Here is a 16,715-nt window from a genome sequence, read left to right as displayed (position 1 = left end):
GGAATACAAGGTTTTTTCATAAATCTACCATGGATCATAGGTCCCATAACAGGATCTCAAAAATCAAAGATTCTCAAGGAAATCAACTCAATACCCACAAAGAAATAGAAGCTGCTCTGGTTCAACATTTCCAAGGAATAGCAGAGGAACCTCTCATAGACAGATCACAATTCATCAATGACTTTACAAGGCATATTCCTAAGCTGGTGACAAGAGAAGACAATTATAATCTAAACAAGCCCGTGAATGAAGAGGAAGTTAGCGAAGTAATCAAAGAGATGCAAAATGGGAAAGCACCAGGTCCGGATGGTTTCAATGTTGACTTCTTCAAAGCATGTTGGGACATTGTCAAGCACGATATCTGTGATGTGGTGGAGGACTCAAGGAAAAACAAAACAGTTTTGAAGGTGCTCAACACCTCTTTCATATCCTTGATTCCAAAGTAGGATAATGCCATAACACTAGACAGATTTAGACCAATAGCATTATGCAATGTGGTGTACAAAATCATCTCCAAAATAATTGCAAACAGGCTTAAGCCCCTTCTTCCAACTCTCGTGTCTGAGGAGAAAACTGGATATGTGGAAGGCAGGAAAATTCTCAACAACATCATTCAAGCTCACGAGGTGGTTCACTCACTTAAGAGCAATAGGCAGGTAGGAATGATTATACAACTTGATCTAGAGAAGGCTTATGATAAACTAAGGTGGGCATACATTAGGGAAGTTCTAATAGCATATGGCTTTGATCATAACTGGGTAAGATGGGTAATAGCCTTGGTAACCACATCCAGTTTTTCATTTCCTGTTAAATGGTTCAGTGTCCAAAACCTTTAAACCTTCAAGAGGACTCAAGCAAGGAGACCCACTCTCACCCTTCCTCTTTATTCTCATGATGTAAGGGTTGGGCAAAGCTATCAAATTTTCCAAAGCAGAAGTCAAAATCCAGGGTCTCAAACTCACCCTGAATGGAGATGCTTTGACCCATCAACAATTTGTGGACAATACCATGCTACAAGGTATACCCACAATCAAGGAAGCTCTAGCCTACAAGCAAATCCTTATTGACTTTGCAAAGGTTGTGGGTAGAGAGGTAAGCCTAACCAAATCAAAGATTTTATTTTTTAATACTGACATTGCTATTTAGAGAAATATATCTAGAATTCTAGGCTTTCAAAGAGATATGCTACGTTCCAAATATTTGGGAGTACCACTAATAGAAAAACCTTTGAGAAAAGAAATTTGGGAGCCTGTTATTAATAATCTCCAAGACAAAATCTGGAAGTGGACAAACAGGTCTTTGAATTTAGCAGGAAGACTAGTGCTCACAAAAGCTAGCCTCCAAACAATCCCCATCTTTATGTTTTCAACCCTTCCAACTCCTAAAGGAGTTATCCAACAATTTAGAAATACCCAAAGAGATTTTATTTAGGGCAAAGGGGAAGAGAAAAGAAAATGGGCGTTAGTGGCCTGGGAAAAGATCTGTAAACCTAAGACACATGGATGCTTGGGACTGGATGACCCTGAAACACTAGACAAAGTTTTGGGTGCAAAACTATGGTGGACAGGGCTAAAAGAATCTACTTCCCCTTGGGCCAAAATTTGGAAACAAAAATATGCAAACAATTGGCAAGAACATGATCATATTAGAATGTCAGGGCTCATCAAAGGCCCCCACATTTGGAATAAAGCTTGGGAGAACAGAGAAATTGTGCAAAAACACAGTTTCTAGGAAATCAGAGATGGAAACCTTGCTTGGTTTTGGGAAGATAATTGGCAACAAGAACCTAAATTGTTTAGAGAAGAATTTGTCAATCTCAAGAACGATACTGACACCAAAGGGTTACTCAAGGTAAATGACTGTTGGGATCAGGACAGAAGAGAGGGAAAATGGAGAATATGGAAGAACCTAGTATACAATGATGACTCCTCATTGAAGGCATATGCAAAAATTATGAAGGAAACTTTAACCTTAAAGAAGCCAAATGAATGTCCCTTGGGTTTGACATTCCAAACCTCGATTGAGTGTGGAAGGACCTATGGCTGAACTAAAGCTGGATGAAAATCAAACTCTTCACATGGTTAGTGCAACATAAAAAAATTCTGACTTGGGAAAACTTGAGGAAAAGAGGAGTATCTAGTTCATCTAGATGCCAGCTATGTGAACTACAAGAAGCAACTATGGATCACCTACTCAACCCCTGCCCTTTCACATCCACCTTGTGGAATTCGGTAGCTTCTATATTCAGACAAACTGACAGGGACATGGGCAGCATTACCAGTACTCTGAAGCACTGGAGGAAAAATTTCTCTAATAATGAAATAATTAACAGAACTTGGGCTTTAGTTCCAGGCTTTCTAATCTAGGATGTCTAGAAAGAACACAACAACAGAATATTCACAACCAGAAAAGGTTCCTCCCAGAGTATCATGGTGTTATAGAAATTTTTGGGCACTGCAACCCAAATCATACATGTCCATAAACCAAGGGCTCCTAAGTCCCTAAAAGTGTTGTTTCATACCCTAAAGGAACGAGGTCAGCTGATTACATTATCTCCCAGAAGTTCTCCATGAAAAACTACTCAGAAATGGTCAAAACTGGACCATACTGATTGCTCAGTGCTGAGGGTGAGATGCATCACACCTATTACACACGGGGGATGCGATGCATAATGAAAAGTCCTTCTATAGGGTGCGATGGACGAGAGTAGACAAATGGCGGACGCAGTTTGCTAAGTGGATGATCTTGGAATCTTCCAGAAACTTCCCCAGGACACTTGTCTCTCTAAATTCGCCCAAGGATGAGTAAGAGATCAATGAAATCTCCAAGTGGAATCAAGAATTATTAGAGAGAAGACACTAATAAAAACCCCAGAAGCTGACTCACCTCCGTGCAATCATCTATATATGGATCCCTCATCCCAGAGATCCAGAGGCTGGAATTTTGTATCTTGGAAGGAAGTTCTGTTGGTTTCTTGGTGGAACATCATAGTGCTGGGTGATCTAAGATTTTCATGAGGTGAAAGAAGGGCTTTCATACTGGAGGATGATGCTGGGTCAGAACAATTGTTTGTAATCCTCTTTGCTATTCTTGATATTAATAAAGCTATTCAGTTTTCCTCGACATTCTTGTATGTTTGATGATATATGCATTTGTGTGGTCAATATATATCTGGTCCTATATTGTTTATGATTGTAGATCTCTGTTCTTCGATAGTATTATGCTACTTTGATCCCACAGGTGCTCTTTGAAGCTGGGTAGATGAAGGAGAAGCGACAAGGATTTGTCAGAAGGGAGAGGAACTAAGCGAGGAACCAAGCATAAGACTGATGTTGGTGTCCTTCATTCCTCTCTTATCTACTTCTCATAAAGGAAAACGAAAGTAGTTTTAGTTTGTTTGTTTCTAAGATAACTACCAGTCTTAGTGGGACTAGAAGCTCCGAGTGGAAACTAGATTTCTCGATAACAAAATGGAGACCATACTGGGGAGCGAATAGATTGTTTGTTTGTCTATATTTGTTTCTTTATAAACTTACAGACGGAGCCTAAAGTCAAGCCATCTAGCCTTCAAAATGCATTTTCTATGCAAGTGCAAAGTAGATCAATGCTGCTTCAGTCTATCTCCGGGTTTTTTTATAAACTAAACAATCACTTTGCAAACCTTCTAATTTCCCTAGTGGTGGCTCTAGTAACCTCATTAGATCAACCCGTGTGATTTATATTTACTGAACATCACTTGCTTGGCCTAAATCCCTGAACTGAGTTGCAAACTATGACCTGGAACCCAGTTGAAGTCTCACCCCTGGACCATCGCACCTTCTCCTCTTGCTAATCTGGATGCATCGCATCTCCCTTGTGCAGTAGGTGCGCTGCATCGCACTTTCCCTGTGTTGTAGGTGCGCTGATTAGACAAGACCTCTCTTGCTCTCAAATTTTGGTTTCTATGTTCACTCTCTTCAGCTTTATTCAGGAGTTTTGTTGTCTCTGATCAGTATACCACTGTGGAAACTCCCTTCCTTTCTGCCTCCATTGTGCAAAGAACTGTGAATGTTTTTATGTATTGTGCACCATTTACAGTTATCTTTTACAAAAGGTAACATAATCCAACTATCGTCTTTTAATTCGAAAGTGTCGCAAGTGTCGTTTTCAGTCAAGGAAAGGAATTCTATTATTCTTGATGGTTGATTATACGGTTACTCTTGTATTTGATTTGAATTAGTAGTCTTTCAAGTGTCGAAAGCAATTTTCAATTCAAAATAGCAAAGTGTCGTCATTATCTTCCTTTCATTTTTGAAGAGAAATTTGTTAGTACTATTTCTTTGAAAAGATAATTCAGATTTGTACTTAGCATTCTTCTTGTCATTCACACATTAAGAAAGCTGAAAACAAATACATGCATGTGCATTTGCATTTAGACTGCTTGTTGGTTTGATTTAGGACGGTGCATCTAGTGTGTGCTCTCTGCTCTATGTTGAAAGAATATCATCTCTCTTTCTTTAGTAGCTAGGATTTTCATTACAAAAAGAAGATTAAACGATTGTTTATCATCTTAGATTGCATTTTAGGAATTATATATACATCACGCGGTGAACCTGAAAGGCAAATTTCTTAAGAAAGATCAACTGTAAAATAAATTCAATGAACATAAAAACGCTTTGGAACCTAATGCACAACATCTAGAAGTCTAGGCTAGAGATGTATTCTGGCGTCGTAAAGCCTGGTAACTATCGCTTTCACTGTTGGTTGGGTGATTCCTCTTCTTTGAGATGACAAGTGCTGGTACGGACATGTGCTTCCACATACCATCGAGTATATATTGGGAGACCACAATAGGCTATATCCTTTATCCATAGGAAGCCGTGTCTGCTGCCCTATCGATCGCAATGCACTGAACACAACATTCGGAAAGATTGACTGTCGTACCATAAAAAGTATTCTGCAGTTTTGCGATTGGTTTGGTAATCCCTCTGTCTAGATTTTCGGAGTAGTCTCTTTCGTTCCTTTTCGGACTCCTTAAAGGAAAAGGTCCATCTGAGCACTTGTCACTTCAGGCTCATTAAAAATCGAAGGCGACTAGAGTCATCTTTTGTTTTTTCTCGACTCTTAAAAATTGAAAAAACAAGTTGTGTCAAAGCATCTAAAATTCATTTAATTCGGAAACATTTTTCCCCTTTATTTTTAGTTGATCGAGTAATCCGCAATCATGGAGGAAAGTCAATTAAAACCCCATCGTTCGCGGAGACTTACGAGTCAACCGTCTTTGTCTCCAGAATCAAAACTATTATGGACAAAGCGAACTCGTTTAACTGGTTCAAAGTCCCCTTGTCGGGTTGGAACAAGTGTTTCGACACCCTCGGAGACTCCGGTTACTCCAAACATTTCTGGTACCCCTGCCTTTACAGAAGAAGTTCCGCATCCACTAGAGGACAGTAGAACTGATCCTAGTATATTTGAACCAGCTCCATCTATAGCTGATTCGGAAGGTGTTGTTCCCCAAACATCAGTCGCTGCAGAAACTATACCTTCTTCGGCACCAGAAATATTTTACGGACCTGACGGTCTACCTCTTCCACTTGGTTTGATTGCTATAGAAGAGATTGTGGAGGATCCACCATCTAGTACTCCATCACATTTTGGAGTTGGGATCACCCTATATCCTTCTTCGTCAGAAATTAGTATACCATTATCGGAAGTTCCTGTAGAATCGCTAGGAAATCTTTTGGATAGACTAGATATGTCTGAACAACCGTCGACATCTAGGACTGTGTCATCTGACACAACAGCGGTAGAACTTCCTGCTACCACTCCAACAATGTTCGTTGGCGTACCATCTATCGCAACTAGCTCTCAATCACTGGATGGAATCCATCCAGGGGCTGTTTCGACGGTATGGTCTGTTCCCGTTTGTTCGTCCAGAATAATATCTGGAATCTCTTATGTTGAGTCTCAACAAATTGATCCTTCGCAATGTCAATTTGGGCAGTCCGGTCCTCAAAGGCAAATAGTTCCCTTAAGCACCAGATTACCACCATATGGGGTGTTAGGGTCCCACCCTAACCCCCTTATTTATGTCATGGGATCACGTCATAGTCAAGAGTCAATAAAGCCCATATTAATATTTGTAAGTGGTTAACCCGCAATTAATGACGGGACCACAGTTAGTTGCAAATGGGCGGTAGTATTAGTTAGATGGTAAATGGGCGGTAGTATTAGATAGATGGTATTAATAAAATCCACGATATTGGCTCGTGGTATTGCATGTATGAGTCATATATAAAGGATAGAGACTCCCTGCGAGGAGCATTGTGTCTTGTTTTGTAATCGAGCTCTGCTCTATTGGAGGTTGCCCCCTCGAAGAGGCCTGTGAACATTTCTCTCTGGATAATAAAATCATTGCTATTTTGTGCTCTGGGTATATTTTCTTCGCATATTCTGTGTTCTCGGTATCTTTTCTTCGCAAATTCTATGTTTGGGTATCGCTTTGCAGGTTGAGAGCATAACAAGTGGTATCATAGCACTTTCCAGGGCTCGGTGGGATCTCCAAATTTTATCAATTTTTTTTTAGGCTAGAGACGTGTTCCGGCGTCTTTAAACCATGGGATCTGTCATTAAGCGCATAAACCTGCGGATTTGGGGAGGCATGCACGCAGGAAATACAAGAGGTGGTCACGTCTGTTGGACTCCCTTGTAACCCCTGTGGGTACCCCTTCGAGTAGTAGTGCATTAGACAGAACCGCGCACGGTCTGTCTTCCACGTACCCTCTGGGTATATAGGAAGCCCCCTAGCTCCCTTGAAACCTCGCCATAGATAAAACTTCGGCCGTCTTGTGGCTACAGTACACCGAGAACAACACTCTGAGAGATTACTCGCCCGTACGATAGGGTAGTCGGGTTGTACGGCTAAGGGTACGGTTGATCCTCCTTAGTTAGAGCCCTGAAACATTGGGCCGAGTACTACTGTCAGACCCTTATGTATATTGCGATCTGTAGCACCTGACACTCCCCAAGACCATAGTTCCCTTTCTATCGGGGGATCACACATCATCTATTCCAGATCAGCAGCAGCAGTTGTTCCACCATTCAGATCTCTCAGGTCCACCAGATCGGATATTCCAGATCAGCAGCAGTAGTTGTTCCACCATTCAGATCTCTCAGATTCGCCAGATCGGAGTAGTTGGGAAGGGTTCCTATACCTGGATATAATTTTCGCATGACTTTTGGCGGCATTGACATTTTGAGGATTTGGCGACTGCAGTATTGATCAGGAAGGAGTAAAACTCCGTTAGGAGTTTTCCAAAAAAAAAAAAAAAAAAAAAAGAGGTCTGAGATCTTCCGGGGCGCTTATTGGTGACCTAGCCCATCAGAATCAGGACGACGAGCTGAGCAAGGTGGTACCATTCAATTCTTAGTAAAAATTTTTAGGCGGTCCCAAATTTTCGTCAGGCGGGTGTATGGTAGAAACTCGCGCTCAAGCGATGGCCAATGAAAGGATAGACCAAATTGAAGAGCATGTGCACTCCCTCCACACTGCGGTGGAAAGGCTCGAAAATCAGCTTAAAGGAATAAGTCTCCAACTACAGGACAAGGGCAAGGAACCAGCCCACGAGGAGGCGTATAAGGGTCATGAATACCATGAGGGGGAGTCCAGCCACTCTCCTCACGTCTGGCACACCCATCCACCACCCAATCAGAGACCTCCCAAGTTGGATATGCATAAATTTGACGGTTCTCACACGTCCGCATGGCTAGCACAAATGGAGCAGTATTTTCAATTGAATCATATCATAGATGAGGGGACTAAGCTTATGGTGGGCACCATGTACTTGGACAGTGAACGATGGCAATGGAAGGAATGGTATCAGCGTTGCAATGCACAATTTCAGAATTGGGGCCAATTTGCCAAAGCTCTTCGAAATCGCTTTGAACAGGAAGACTCTTTTTTGGGGCGTCTCACTAAGCTCCGACAGACGGGTACAGTGGATGAATATATGACCGCTTTTGAAGCCTTAGCCTTCCGCACTAAGGGTCTCACAGATGAATTCTACATGGAATGCTTTATCAGCGGTCTTAAAGAAGCCATCAAAGCTCAGGTTCTACTCCACCACCCCCCCACATGGACCGAGGCTTGCCAGGTAGCCCGTAAGGTGGAACGGGCATTAACAGCCCAATCCAGCCGCCCCAACTTCCCCGCTAAAGGTCGTCCCTCACAGGCTCCCAATATGACCCAAACACTAAAGATTCAAAAGGTGTCACCTGCAGAAATGGCCGAAAGAAGGAAGCAAGGACTATGTTACTACTGTGATGAAAAATATTCCCCGGGTCATAAATGCAAAGAGCACAAGTTTTTTCAAATAGATGCCACTGACTACAGCTCCACCGAGGAAGATCCACCACTTGAGGAACTAGAGGCGACCAAAGAAGATAACCAACAGGAGATGGTATCTGATGAACCAATGATTTCGCTACATGCATTGGCAGGAATTTCTTTCCCTCAAACTCTCAAAATCAGGGGTTTTCTTAAACATCGCCCAGTAATAGTCTTGATTGATAGTGGAAGTACCCATAATTTCATCCACCAAAAGATTGCTGAAGCAACACATTGTTTTGTCCGAGCAGTTTCTAACTTCCAAGTCCAGATTGCAGATGGGGGCACAATGAAATGTGAAGGTCGCTGTGAAAATGTCAAAATTCAAATGGGGGATTATCAATTGAAAACCCACATGTTTGCAATACACATGGGGGGTTGCGACATTGTCCTATGTGCGGAATGGCTCCGCACTCTTGGGCCAATCACAATGGATTTCCAGGAGTTATATATGAGTTTTAAGCAGAACGACTACACACATACCCTCCGTGTACTACAAGCGGGAGCCCCCTCTATCATAAGCTCGCATTGTATGGAAAAATTGTTAAAAAAGGGCCATCATGGAGTAGTAGCTCAATTTAATGCCATCCAGGTAGTAGACACCATGTCTTCGCCAATTCATCTTGAGATGCAACATATTTTGAATAAACATCGGACGGTCTTTGACAAACCTCATGAACTTCCACCCTCGCGAGGGGAACATGATCATAGCATCACATTGGTTCCAGGGGCCCAACCCCCAAATGTGCGGCCATACAGACATCCGTTCACCCAAAAGAATGAAATAGAAAAAATCATCAAAGAATTGTTGGAAGCAGGTGTCATTCGTCCTAGCACTAGTCCTTACTCATCTCCAGTCGTCATGGTCCTCAAAAAGGATGGGGAGTGGCGGATGTGTCCAGACTTCAGGGCCCTCAATAAGTTAACAGTCAAAGATAAATTTCCCATCCCAGTGGTTGACGATTTGCTGGACGAACTCAATGGGGCTCAATTCTTCACTAAATTGGATCTTCGCTCAGGCTACCACCAAATTCGCATGAAGGAAGTCGACATTCCCAAGACAACTTTTAGAACTCATGAAGGCCATTATGAGTTCTTGGTCATGCCATTTGGCCTCTGTAATTCCCCCTCTACTTTTCAGAGCCTTATGAATCACCTCCTCAAACCATATCTCAGAAAATTTGTCCTGGTCTTCTTCGATGACATCCTCATCTATAGTGGCACTTGGGTGGCACATCTTCAGCATGTAGATATCCTCTTGCAACTGCTCCGCAAGCATAAACTATTTGTCAAAATGTCTAAGTGTGCGTTTGGCATGGAAGAAGTTGAGTATTTAGGCCACATTGTGGGCCGTGAAGGTGTCAAGGTGGATCCCAAAAAGATCCAGGCAATGCAAGAATGGCCTCAACCTAAGACCTTGAAAAGCTTGAGAGGATTTTTGGGTCTCACAGGCTATTATCGTAAATTTTTCTGCAACTATGGCCGCATAGCGAAGCCCCTGACGCAACTTCTAAAGAAAAATTCCTTCTTCTGGAACAAAGAAGCACAACAGGCATTTATCGCTCTCAAAACCGCCATGTGTTCCACTCCGGTCTTAGCACTACCGGACTTCACCAAAACATTTGTCATTGAATCTGATGCTTCGGGAATAGGTATTGGAGCTGTCTTAATGCAGGAAGGGCGACCATTGGCCTTCACCAGCCAACAACTAAGTGGGAAGAACTTGGGCCAATCTACCTATGAGAAGGAAATGATGGCCATCTTACATGAAGTTGAGACCTGGCGACCTTACTTGTTGGGGCGACGTTTCCAGATCCGCACAGATCATCACAGTCTTAAATATTTTTTGGAGCAACGCCTATCTTCCCCCCAACAAAATAAATGGTTAGCCAAAATGCTGGGTTATGATTATGAGATCATTTACAAGAAAGGGAAAGACAACAGGGTAGCAGATGCATTGTCACACCAAGTTGAGGAGGAAAGTACTCTGCTTGCAATATCCCTCCCCATTCCAGACTGGATTGAAGAGGCTCGCGGGGAATGGTTTTCACATCCTGGGCTCTCCCAACTCATTTCTCAATTATAGGCAGATCCTAATTCCAGCAAGGGCTACTCGTGGCAGAATGATATTCTTCGCTACAAGGACAGAGTCGTCATATCACCAACATCCACCCTCAAAAGTCGCATTTTGGCAGAATTGCATTCCTCTCCCATTGCAGGACATTCGGGCTTTCAGAAGACATACGCTCGCACCAGAAGATCATTTTTTTGGACCGGCATGAAACAGGACATCCTTACTTTTGTAGCAGAATGTGACGTCTGTCAACGCCACAAGGGGGAAACCGTCAACACACCAGGCACATTACAACCATTGCCCATTCCGGTGTCAATTTGGATGGAGGTCTCCATGGATTTCATTACAGGTCTTCCAAAGTCTGGGAACAAATCAATCATCATGGTGGTTGTGGACCGACTATCGAAGTATGCTCATTTCTGCGCTCTACCCCAACCATTCACACCTACTTTGGTTGCTCAAACTTTCATGGATCAAATCTTCAAATTGCATGGCATGCCCACTTCTATTGTGTCCGACCGCGACCCAATCTTCACCAGTAATTTTTGGCAAGAGCTCTTCAGAATACAAGGCACTCAACTCAAACTCAGTACTTCATATCATCCGCAAACAGATGGTCAAACCGAAGCCGTCAACAAATGTCTAGAAACCTACCTTAGGTGTTTCACTTCAGAAAAACAACACCTTTGGGTACAGAGGTTACCTCTGGCGGAATGGTGGTATAACACCAACTATCATGCCACCACCAAAATGACTCCCTATGAAGCAGTCTATGGACAACTTCCGCCGTCCCCTACTTCTTATCTCACGGGGTGCTCCAAAGTACAAGCAGTGGATCAACTCTTACAACACCGTGCAACCATGCTTGCCCACCTGCGCGAGAATCTTCATCAAGCTCAGAACCGTATGAAGCAACAGGCTGACCAACATCACTCAGAGTGCCAATTTCAAGAAGGGGATCGGGTCTTTTTGAAGCTGCAACCATATAAGCAAACATCACTCAAAGACAAGGGATGTCAAAAGCTCTCTCCAAAATTCTACAGACCATATCAAGTACTTCAGCGCATTGGAGAAGTGGCTTACAAGCTGGCTTTGCCACCTACAGCAAAAATCCACCCAGTTTTCCATGTATCGTGCCTCAAGAAAGTGATTGGGAACAATTGTCGAGTTCAAACCAGTCTACCTGAATTGGATGAAGAAGGATCAATCTGGCTTCAACCTGAACAAGTTCTAGACACATGAGACAAGCACCTGCGCGGCTGCAAGATTAGGAGGTCCTCATCAAATGGAAAGACACCTCGCCGGAAGATGCAACTTGGGAACTAGCCGCTATTCTTCAGCAGTTTCCGCAGCTTCAGCCTTGAGGACAAGGCTAGTCTTAAGGGGGAGGGCATGTTAGGGTCCCACCCTAACCCCCTTATTTATGTCATGGGATCACGTCATAGTCAAGAGTCAATAAAGCCCATATTAATATTTGTAAGTGGTTAACCCGCAATTAATGACGGGACCACAGTTAGTTGCAAATGGGCGGTAGTATTAGTTAGATGGTAAATGGGCGGTAGTATTAGATAGATGGTATTAATAAAATCCACGATATTGGCTCGTGGTATTGCATGTATGAGTCATATATAAAGGATAGAGACTCCCTGCGAGGAGCATTGTGTCTTGTTTTGTAATCGAGCTCTGCTCTATTGGAGGTTGCCCCCTCGAAGAGGCCTGTGAACATTTCTCTCTGGATAATAAAATCATTTCTATTTTGTGCTCTGGGTATATTTTCTTCGCATATTCTGTGTTCTCGGTATCTTTTCTTCGCAAATTCTATGTTTGGGTATTTCTTTGCAGGTTAAGAGCATAACATGGGGGGCAATATGCCCTTTCATTGTCACCTTCGGGAGGTCAAACATACGAGAATTCGCAACAGAATTCAGGTTATGCTGGAATTACATCCAATGGTTGGATGCCAATACTGCCTCAACAACCAAGAGTTGTATACTCAATGCAACAAAGTATGCCTATGTCAAATATCCCCACTACACTGGCTATTGTGACAGTGTCGCAAGTACAAGCATTACCTGTTGTATGCCAACCTCAAGTCTCTTAGGTCGCAATCCAACAACCCCTTGTCCCTGTGGCGCCACCACAATAATCGGTTAGTGGCTCCTTAACTGGAGTGACCCAGGCTCAAACGGGTACTATTACCCCTCATCTCGGTCAAACAACTTGTATTGGACAACAGCACATGGTCTCACAACCATGGCTGGTGCAATATCAACAACCACAATTCCAACAAGTTTACCAAGGATCTGAGCACTAAGTCTTTGCAAGTAATGGGAAACAGTATATTCAAAACAGAAAACATCAACCATTTCATAATGGTTATGCCCATCAACCTTATCAAAGTTATCAACATCAATGCATTATGCTAGTATGCAAAGACCCACTGCTCAGGCAATCCCATCTTATCCTGGGTATGCTTCGCCGAACCTGAATCAATAGTTTCCCTTCGTGGCAACTTTAGAGTTACCAGATCTAAATCGGCTAACAAATGATACAATTGCTTACGCCCCTTGGTGGCCAGCAATTCCTCATAAACTTCCATAAGATATTCCTAAATTTAATGGAAATCCAGGTGAAGATCTATCGAATCATGTGATGACCTTTCATTTATGGTGTTCATCTAACACTCTAAATGATGATTCGATCAGGCTTCGCCTTTTTTAGCGAACTTTAAATGGTCCGACAGCAAAATGGTATATCAAATTGCCTAGAGCTTCATTTGATAACTTTAGTACCCTAGCCACAACCTTTTTAACCGATTTTCAGTTACCCATAAGGTACGAAACGGGAACAGAGCTTCTTACCAATTTGAAGCAAACGACGGCCACTCACATATCCGATCATATTCATGAGTGGCGACGTCGTCGTAGAATGGTAAAAACATATGTTCCTGACCAGTTGTTGGCTGAATGGTTTACTAAGTCGTTGTTACCTTCTATTATGGAAGATGTGGCAAAGGGAGGAGTCGTCACTGAAGAGCAAGTAATTGCTCGTGTGCAATATTTAGACTTGATCTATACTCAGTCTTGCACGCTCTATGATAAAATCCGTGATGCCCTTAGACCAGAATTTTCCGTTCCTCCCTCTCCTAAATCAAACAAAGACTCTCATGCCGGGGACGGTGTGATAGGAATAACTAGCACAAAAACCGTAAAGGCTAAGTCGAAAAAGGCTCATACGGTTTGAGGTCAAAATGCAAATGAAGAACTTCTCTCCTCAGAAGTAAATGCCGTATTAACTAACAAAGGCAAAGAAACCAAGCAACCAGGAGACAAGAAGAGAAAGAAAGGGAAGAAGAAGAAACAGGAGGAGTCGTCCCCTGAAAAACCTTCTGCAAACCCTTCTGGAGATAGGAAACCAAATCGTCCATGCCTTATATGTGATGAGGATCATTAGACAACATTGGACAAGAGAGTGTCCGTATAAAGCTGAGCTTAGAAAATTATTCAGGAATTCAAAAACCTCAGCAGTATTGCTGATCCGTTTCCAAATCGAGGAACAAATTTGGTTGCTAGTGACAATGCTTCCCCGTCCCAAGTACTAATGTTGTCGGTTTTGAAGCAGCAAAATGATGCTTTGATATCAACAAGGAATAAAGATTACGGGAATCCACAGCTGTCAGACAACAAGGCTAATGATCAACCTAGTAGTTCGACAACAACTTCGACCGAAGTTGTGCCACCCATCATTCCTGAACTAACGATAAAGCCGCCAAAGGGAGTAGTACACAAATCGACATTTAATCCTCGTGCCAAAGCAGCACATCATTATAATATAGTGGAGGATCTGGCCCAATCGCCATCCGCTATGTCGACACTTGAGGTACTGCAAAATTTCCCCTCCCAAAAGCAGGCTTTATTATCAGCAATAGGTGGGATTGACCCAATGGATTCCAATCTTGTGTCCTTTAATCAAAAAGGATATGACCCTCAGTTACCAGCTCAAATAGCTTTCCTCATTCAAGTGAAAGCCCTCAACAAAATTGTTCATCGAACTATTATTGATGGGGGGCATCTACATGTATTATGTCGATGAGTTTCTAGAAAACTTTAGGATCTCCACCCTTTTCATGATCTTCGATGACATTAAAAGCATTTGATGGATGAGCATACACCCCATATGGTATTTTAAGTAACTTGCAAGTCGAACTGGGGGGAAAAACAATATAGATTGATGTTGAAGTTATCGATGGAGACCTCGATTACAACATCCTACTAGGAAGGCCCTGGATTTATGCTATGGTTGTAGTTGTGTCAACATGCTTTAGAAAGATTGCATTTCCTTTTCAAGGAGGAATTACAATCATTGACCAACAAACATTTCTCCCCAACAGTTCACAAGTTACGGGAAGCATTCCAATGATCCACAGAAGCCCTCATTCGCTTCAAAATATCAGAGTAGGCCTACTAAAAGACCCTACATTGATGGGAACTTTTGCCCTACCGCCTCCAAACAATCTGGCGGAAGTGGACACGGTGGGAATGTGCAATATGATATCTTCTATATCTAAAAGATTCAGAATATTCCTGAGCATTTTGTCAGCATGGATCATGGCCATTTTAGAAATATTGTAGCAATCAATTTTCTTGGCCTCGGGGGCAAACCCAAATCAACGCTCATCGAGCGTTTGGATAGATAGGTCTAAGGAATATGACACCCATTCAGATCCTTGGTTGCAAGTACATTCTACAGACGAAGGAATTGTTCAATCAATGATGATTGATGGGGCGCCATGGGAAGATTACCACCATCATTCACATCTTCCGGATTGTAAGGAAGATAGTTCCAGTGACCTTAATCATCCTTCAATTTTTGATTTTCTATCAAATACTGTAAATATGGTGGATTCTGAGGACGATTCCTATCCTGCGTCAACCTCATTAAAAAATGAAACAACTCCCTTTCCAAATCGAGTCTTTGATTACGATCTTGTAAAATCCAAGTCAAGCATTTCAAAGATCTTGAAGGTAAACCTTCATTCCAACCACCATGTTGAATGCAATGAAGCTTGGGGGGCATGCACCTTGATTTGCGTTATTATGCTGGGAGCATGCAAACTTATCATGAGTAGTGTTACAACAGGGTTCAAGCTCGTTAAACAATAAACCTGCCACGAGCAGTGTTACCGCAGGGTTCAAGCTCGTTAAAAAATAAACCCGCCACGAGCAGTTTTTATGTGAAGTTGAAGCTCGTTAAAAATTAAACCTAAGCAATGATCAAACGTTCCCCCAGAGTTTAAGCTCATTAAAAAATGAACCAATTTCCGGTAAATAACCATTTTGAATGCATTATCATCAGCGTTTGAGCCCTGGTCATGTTCTTACCATCACCTCCACTCTGTTTTAGCCAATCATTCACCTCCATTTGATTGTTTACCCCTTTTGAGGAACAACTGCGAAGAGTGATCATGTTAGCCATCCTTGTGACACTACCGTGATTGGAAAATTCCAAACCTTACCTCGAATTAGCTGCTACTTGAAATTATCACTCGTTTCTAAAAAAACGAGTCTCCTTTAAGCTCTTTTCATCTGACTTATAAAATATGAAAAGATTGCCAAGAAATTGGCCTCTCCAGCTCGTTAAAGTTATTGGAAGTGCTATCCCTCCTATAGATTTTAATATTTTTGGACCTGAGGGATTATTACACAAAAAGATCGAGTGCTTGTTTTGTTCGTCTCGTTAAAATTACCGAAAATTAATCCCTTTTCTATTATTTTATACTTTTTTGGACTTAAGGGATTATATGACGAAAAATATTATTGGAGTTTCCTTTACGTCCCTTTCAGACTCTCTAAAATTGAAAAGGACTGAGTTATCTTTGTCTTTAAACTCGTTAAAACCGAATAGCGACAAACTTGTCAATATAGACAAGAACGAGTTTCACTATCGCTAGGCTCGTTAAAACATAGCGACAGGTTTTCCCAAAGGGAAAATTATAGAACAAGCATATGTTATCCTCCTCAAGCTTGACAAAAATAAAGAGGTACTAGTCAGCAATGACCGGGGAAAAATTGGGAAGAACATTTGAAGAAACTTTATTGGTAGCAAGTCACGCTTGAACATGAAACTTTCACTCCACATCCGAGTCGGGTTGGGTTATTCCGTTCACTGGTCATATTACCATTGGTCCATCACACCATCCATATTTTGGTTTAACGCTACCAATACATGTCAGTGTCGATGATATGTTCAAGAGAAGTCGCTCAGAGAATTCACCTG

This window comes from Pinus tabuliformis, chromosome 5_2, assembly GCF_031772625.1.
Source record: "Pinus tabuliformis cultivar Carrire ecotype Pingquan chromosome 5_2, CPIR1, whole genome shotgun sequence".
Lineage (NCBI taxonomy): Eukaryota > Viridiplantae > Streptophyta > Pinopsida > Pinales > Pinaceae > Pinus > Pinus tabuliformis.
This window is presented reverse-complemented; position numbering follows the sequence as displayed.